Raw genomic sequence first — 6,000 nt, 5'->3', positions numbered from 1 at the left:
GAACTTATGGTGCGACGTAGGCTTGTGTGGCCTAACAACGTGTCTTAGAACATTCCTCCAGGTGTTGGGGTATCATTATTATTTTTTGCATTGGAGTACTTCATCATGCCTCGTTCAGGTGCTCGAACAAGTGTAGCACCTTCTGCGTGGGTGTGCACGGCTTATTACTTCGTTCGATACGAGGATTCATGGATGTCTTTTTTTATTTTTAATCTTTTATCCTTGATTTTTCTTTCGCTTTTTCTTTGGGAATGACGTAGACTGTGCAACGGACGCTTGTAGGGCGAGCGTTATGTGCAGTAGTTTGATCGGAGTTTTGGTGACTCGCGATTTTCAGTTACCCTTGTTAGTGGGGTGACTTATATATTCTAAGTAGCGCTTAGAATTTGGGAGGGGTTGTAGCCATTCTAAGGTTTGTTTTACACGATCAAACCTTAGGATTGTGCCCCTATGACGTGTGCATAGCATTAGCGTCGAGAATTTGCGATAAAATCGTCATTTCGAGCATTTTTAGAGTGTTTTTCTCAAGCCCCCAATTGTAGCTATGGGATTGGCTTGGTGCTATAATGCTTGGCATAAGTTTGTATGCATTCATGGTGACATGGATCATGAATAGTTTGAACCAGACTCGTTTAGTGCGAGGTACGTTCGAGTAGTGATTTGCTACTTCTCTTGCAAATGTCGTATTGTGCGACATTGCTATGGTCAAGGTAGTCACATGTTGAAGTGTGCCTTGACCAAAAGCTAGGTGCCTTTCTTTACCCATAATCATATTTAGAAATCCTTTTGACTCACTTGCAACATCGAGATAAACGCATACTTAGCTTAAACCAACGACACTTTATTATGTTCGAAGAAGTCTTTGAAAATTATTTGAAATCCGAGTCCTACTGTGTACAATCCGAGGTGTCCTAGGTAAGTTGACTTATAGAAGGGTTCGTACAGGATTACATGAGTGAATCAAAATACTGTTACGATTTTTGGAATGCTGTCTAAGGATTTGCTGGAAGCCAGGGTGCAGGCGTCAAGATATTACTTGTGCCCGTGTGGCACGTGCTTTAGATTTTTAGGGTCCTCTTTTCCAAAATTGCGGGAGTATAAACCGTTTTTAAATTGACTTAGATTTACTCGGTGTATGTTTGCACAAAAGGTCAAGGTATACTTAGTTTTTTCCCTAGCTCTTTCATTTCAATCTTTAGCTCCCAGTTGCTATTATGTCTTCTCATTAATGATGCTTTCAGATTTCGATTTTAGATGTCCGTGTCATATGTCTGAGTAGGGTGAGCCTTGGTTAAGTGCCAAGTCCTATTGACAATGTTTGATTTTTTTCAAAGGAGATTCGCAAGCACTTGAATTACCATGAACGGGTGCCCTGAGTTCGAAGGAACGATGGGGCAATACCGTAGAACAATCCTCTTTATTGCAAACTTACTGCCTTTACTACTTGTTGGCGATTATGACTGTGTCTAGTGGTGAAAGAAGGTCTTTAAGTGAGTTAGTTCGCTTTAGGGAGGGTCAAGTCGAGTACTTTAGAGGTCATGGACGCTTGTGCTAGCCCCCATTCGATTGAGGCAAAGCGATCTTTTGAGTCTTGGCTAAGTGCCTAGGAGTGTGAGTGCTTCTTCTGGCAAGGGTACGTGCCCTTATTATTTTTTGATGTGTGCTCATTTTGGCATCTTGATGACTTGGATTCTTCCTTTGACTTAAATTTTGACTTAAATTTTTCTTTCGACTTGGATTGCAAGTAATTAAATTTCAATAAGGGACTCTATTTTTTTTTCTTGTTACTCTATAGGCTTTAACATTTTTGAAAATTTGTTGGACCGAATCATGGATTGCCTACGTATCCACCTTAAATAGATTTAGTTTGGAATCAGGTCTTGCGTAGTTCTTAGCCAGAAAATGGTTTCTTAGAATGCCAACTTTAAAAAAGTACGTTCGAGTGGAATCGTAATGTTTGAAATAGGGTGAAATAAGTGAAGTTTATTATTATTTTAATCTGCTGCTTTGCCGTAAGCCAAAAATTTGTTTTATTTTTTAAGTACATGTATTTGCACAAGAATCTTTTCATGTGTTTTTTGGTACGTATATCTGAATACGTGCTGTACCCCTCCAAGTGTTCGTTATTTTTTCGTGTATGTGCGGATAAAATGACGAGCACTTCTGGACAAAATTTGGCAAGCAGAGAGAATCAGCGCCCAGGCTGCGGCGTTAAAGATTTCGGCACCGAGCTCTGGGCGCTGAAAATGATTTCTAGGCGGATCTTTTTTGGTGCGCTAAATACTTCTTTTTTTGACGAACTTTAAAGGTGTTTTGCAAAGTTTCATTTTTTTTTTTACGTTAAGCGTAGAATGTATTTTTCATTTGTCTTTTTATATTTGTGACTCAAGACGTCTTGAAAGATGGGTTGACTGAGATAGGATAATTTGTATAGGTATTAGTCAAGCATGAGGATTGAAAAGGGTAGAAGATCGTAGAACTTTATGTAGTTTTTATGGTATGATTTGGATTGGTTAACTCAATTCTTTTCCTTCGTTTACTTGGGTAAATTTCGCACTTTGGGAGGTACGGGCTAAATATTCCATGGCTCGCTCTTTTCGCTCTCCCTTTTCTCTTTCTCTTTAAGTATTTCATGGCTCGCTCTTTTCGCTCTCCCTTTTCTCTTTCTATTTAAGTATTTCATGGCTCTTTTCGCTCTCCCTTTTCTCTTTCTCTTTTTTCTTTTTTGCTTGGGATTTCTCCCCCTTTTTACTTGGGCTAAAAGGTAGATGGTTGTGGGCTTTGAGTCACGAGGCGAGACTGAGTGAGCCTCGTTTGGTAGGCCTATAGTGGACCTTTAATTTTAATAGGCCTAGGGTGGACCTTTAAATTGTCTTACTTTGCAAGGGTACATAGTCGTTTCTTAAAATGTGCAAATAGCGTAGATTCAAAATGTTGTTTTACTTTATTGAAATTTAACGAAAGAATTACATCGAAAATAATTTTTGTTGCTTCTTTTCAGATTCCAGTTTTCGGGATTTAATTGGAAGTTGTGATTTAGACTCGAACTTTCATTAATTTTTTGATTATAACTCGTGTATGAATACAAGGAGGTGGCCTAGACTCAAAATAATGACGTGGGATAAGCCTATAATACTTGACCAAGCGACTCTTAGACTTAGGCTAATTGGACCATAACTTCCGTTGGTTGACACTTTAGATTTTAACCCTTGGGTGTTCATTGGTCATGCGCCATTTTGCTTAGTGGGTCAATGCAAAAGGAATAGAATTAAAGATGAGTACCGGTGAAGGACCAAAGTTTTACGAGACTAAACCCAAGGCTTGAGCCACATGGAGCACCGTAGTAAAAAGCGCCTAGTAGTTCTTTAGATTGGTAGAAAAATAATAAAGACTTTAGATGGTCCTAAAACCCCTTAGAATATAGGTCAAGTTTGTTTCAGTGTGTTTTCCTTACTTTCCAAATTAATAAAGGCGTAATATTTCTCCTAAAATTTTATTCTAACACTAAGTAAACACCAAATGTACTTGCAAAATACAAAAAAAAAATTAAAAAAAAGAGGCGGCCCACTCTAGGCCCAACAAACGAGGCCCATTCGGTCTTGAAATAGTGCCACGGGAACCAGTTCCCGAAAACCCACAAAATAAACCGCACCATCCCATTCATATCCCCAAAACCTAAAAAGTCAACCAGTGTCATCATAAAAGTCAATCCATGCAACCCAAAGAAATCAAAAGGAAATCAAATTCAAACAATACAAAGGTTGCTCAAGAAAAAACTCATAAAAAATAGACACCGCCCCCCGCATCAACACACACCTCAACCCATCCAAAAACCTATACAAAGATCTTCATATCTTCCACACCCTAACTCCATTTTCAAAGTCGTTCCGTGTCACGGATAGTAAAAATTAATCCGGACAAAAATGCATCTCACGCTAACAGTCAAAAAAGCCTCCGAATTAGCCTTAAAATTGATTTTAAATACGAGCAAAATCAAAGCACTAAAAAGAGAAAAAAAAGAAATAAATGCAAGAACACGTGAAGCAAAGCGTCAAAAACGACCGCCCAAGTCATTTTCAGCGCCCAGGGCTGGGCGCCGAAATCTTTGACGCCCCAGCCTGGGCGTTAAAACTCTCTGCCTGCCTAATTTTTTTTTAGAAGTGCTCGTCATTTTATCCGCACATAACGGAAAAATAACGAACACTTGGGGGGTACAGCACGTATCCAAATGGGCTCACCAAAAAATATAGCCATACAAAAAGTAGTCGAATTTCATTTTTTTTACGCGACTTATGGCAAACAAAAAACGGCAGACGAAAATAATGATAATACTTCACTCCTTTGACCGATTAAGTAATATGCTACCACCTCAGCGCATATCTATTAAAATTTGGCATCCTAGAACTTATTCTAGCCAGAACTACGCGCGACCTGATTCTGACAAGATACGTAGGCAATCCTTACCAAGGATTCGGTCCAATCAAAAAACAAACATACATAAATTATGCAAAAAGTGTTAGACATATAAAAATATAAAAAAAAGGAGGAGAAACAAAAAATGAAAATGAAAAAAAAACAAAATACGCCTTTATTAAAAAATAATAAGAAGGAAAACAAAGTGCCAAGAAATGAAAAAAACAAACACAACTGAAATAAATAAAGGGCACCTACACCCTAGCAAGAACTACACTACTCTAGTTCTTCCGGATCATCAAATAAAGTCTTGTAGAGGGCAATGTTCGCAGGATCCACCCCCACAGTCTTCTGCGCTGCCCCAATATCAATCTCCATAAGAACCGGCTCCTGGACACTAACTTCCAAAGACGCCAAGGCTTTAGAAACATTCTCAGTTATAGCCCGCTCAGCCTCAAGGGCACAGACAATGGTGGGAGAAGGATTATTATCATCAACTAGACTAGTCGCTGTTTCTACAGGCGGCTGAGCCTTCCTAACCCATACATTGTTCCGGCGACGATCTCCGCGAGAGCTTGCATTTCTTTTAACAATAGCAGGCCCCTTCATGTTAGGCATCTTTTTAGGCCTGAAACAAGAACGGGGAGGAACTTCCTTTCGCTTTCGATCAGGACGAGCTTTCACAGTTTTAATACCATGGGTACGATGTTTGGCAGAATCAGGACCCTCATGCTTAACACGAATACGAGGTATCAAAAGCTCAGCCGGCACCCCATTTCGAGCCTCGGTCCTCACAGCTTTATCATCGGAGCTCATCCACAACTTGTAGTTTTCAGAAAGACCCACAAAGCCATTTGTAGCTACGACCCAACGCGGGAGACCATCATAATACTTAGCCCACGCTAGAACCCGTGCTTGTGAAAAGGCCGTTACCTTAGGTGGTACCGTATCAGAAAAGGGGATAGTCTGCCTCAAACCATATTGACGCATGACTCGGTAAGGGAAAATATAAATGGGTCGAGATAGCCCCAACAAGGAAACATAAACCGATACATCAGAACCCCCCATCATAGTAGTCAAACCCCACCACGGTACCACCCACTTAATAGAACAGATGCCATAAGTAAAAAAGGAGGCCCATTCGGCCTCGTCCTGGCCTTGGTGCAAGTATTTTCGGTTACCCAGGGCTATAGGGCGATAATGTTTAGGATCGGTAGGAGCTTCCAAGAGCCTAAGCCGTTCCACGAGCCAAATCTGCAAAAAAACGGGTACGATCAAAAAATAATAATAAAAAGAAAATGGTTCCTGGGGCGCAGTTTCAACGCCCAGGACCAAGCGCCGAAAATTCCAGCGCCCAGCCCTGGGCGCTGAAACTCAGCCCCAAGGCCGGACGAATGAAAAATATATATGAAAAAAAAAACGTATACGTGCGCAAAAAAATCGATTACCTGCAGTAATAGGGGGCTTCCCTTAAAATATTCAGATTTGGCGTCCTTCTTCAGCTCATCCGCACTCAGCAAAGTCCCGGCAACCACCAAAGGCATTATAGAATAGCAACTTTCCATCTGGCTAATCAAGGGGATCAAC

The sequence above is a fragment of the Spinacia oleracea genome, chromosome 4 (assembly GCF_020520425.1).
Source record: "Spinacia oleracea cultivar Varoflay chromosome 4, BTI_SOV_V1, whole genome shotgun sequence".
NCBI classification, from domain to species: Eukaryota; Viridiplantae; Streptophyta; class Magnoliopsida; order Caryophyllales; family Amaranthaceae; genus Spinacia; species Spinacia oleracea.
The sequence above is the reverse complement of the archived record's forward strand: the minus strand, read 5'-3'. Positions refer to the sequence as shown.